Genomic DNA, 1,294 nt, shown 5'->3' on the forward strand with positions numbered 1-1,294 from the left:
ATTTGGTCCTCTCAACCAAATTTATAACAGTTCTAATGGGTTCTCCCATCCTCTGTGCTCCCCTCAGGATCAGCTGACTCATTCACTGAGACTTAGATGCAGTTTGGCTTCTCTCTGTGCCAAATTCTGTTTTATTTTCCCAATAGGTGTTTATCACACACAATGACTCCATAATAGACGTCCCACTTGCTAATGTCTAACTAATACACCAAGACATGTCACCTAGAACAAAACAGAAATGCAACCTCTGCTCTCAGTGGCGGCCGCCAGCTCGCGCACCTTGTTCTTCTGCCGCTCAACTGTCCTGCTCCTCCGCTGGTCGCAATGGAAGAAGAGATTGCCACGCTGGTCATTGACAATGGTCCGGCATGTGCAAAGCTGGCTTTGCTGGGGACGATGCACCCCGAGCCGTGTTTCCCTCCATCGACACCAGGGCGTGGTGGTGGGCATGGGCCAGAAGGACTCCTACGTGGGTGATGAGGCCCAGAGCAAGCACGGCATCTTGACCCTGAAGTACCCTATCGAGCATGGCATTGTCACCAACTGGGATGACATGGAGAAAATCTGGCACCACACTTTCTACAATGAGCTGCGCGTGGCCCCAGAGGAGCACCCAGTGCTGCTGACCGAGGCCCCCCTGAATCCTAAGGCCAACAGAGAGAAGATGACTCAGATTATGTTTGAGACCTTCAACACCCCGGCCATGTACGTGGCCATCCAGGCCATGCTGTCCCTCTACGCCTCTGGGCTCAACACTGGCATTGTCATGGACTCTGGAGACGGGGTCACCCACACGGTGCCCATCTATGAGGGCTACGCCCTCCCCCACGCCATCCTGCGTCTGGACCTGGCTGGCTGGGACCTGACCGACTACCTAATGAAGATCCTCACAGAGCGTGGCTACAGCTTCACCACCACGGCTGAGCGGGAAATTGTGCGCGACATCAAGGAGAAGCTGTGCTACGTTGCCCTGGACTTCGAGCAGGAGATGGCCACCGCCGCATCGTCCTCTTCCCTGGAGAAGAGTTACGAGCTGCCTGATGGCCAGGTCATCACCATCGGCAGTGAGCGGTTCCGGTGGCCGGAGGCGCTGTTCCAGCCTTCTTTCCTGGGCATGGAATATTGCGGCATCCACGAGACCACCTTCAACTCCATCATGAAGTGTGACGTGGACATCCGCAAAGACCTGTATGCCAACACGGTGCTGTCTGGCAGCACCACCATGCACCCAGGCATTGCCGACAGGATGCAGAAAGAGATCACCGCCCTGGCACCCAGCACCATGAAGATCAAG

The 1,294-nt window shown here is 55.6% G+C and overlaps 1 pseudogene across 1 annotated transcript; it reads left to right on the forward strand.

Annotated features, from left to right (window-relative positions):
- Positions 1-324: 324 nt before the first annotated feature.
- Positions 325-1,294, forward strand: LOC111542887 (annotated as a pseudogene). The gene has a single exon (XR_003309949.1). The product of XR_003309949.1 is annotated as an actin, cytoplasmic 2-like (transcript).

The sequence above is a fragment of the Piliocolobus tephrosceles genome, chromosome 2, assembly GCF_002776525.5.
Source record: "Piliocolobus tephrosceles isolate RC106 chromosome 2, ASM277652v3, whole genome shotgun sequence".
In the NCBI taxonomy this organism is placed as follows: Eukaryota; Metazoa; Chordata; class Mammalia; order Primates; family Cercopithecidae; genus Piliocolobus; species Piliocolobus tephrosceles.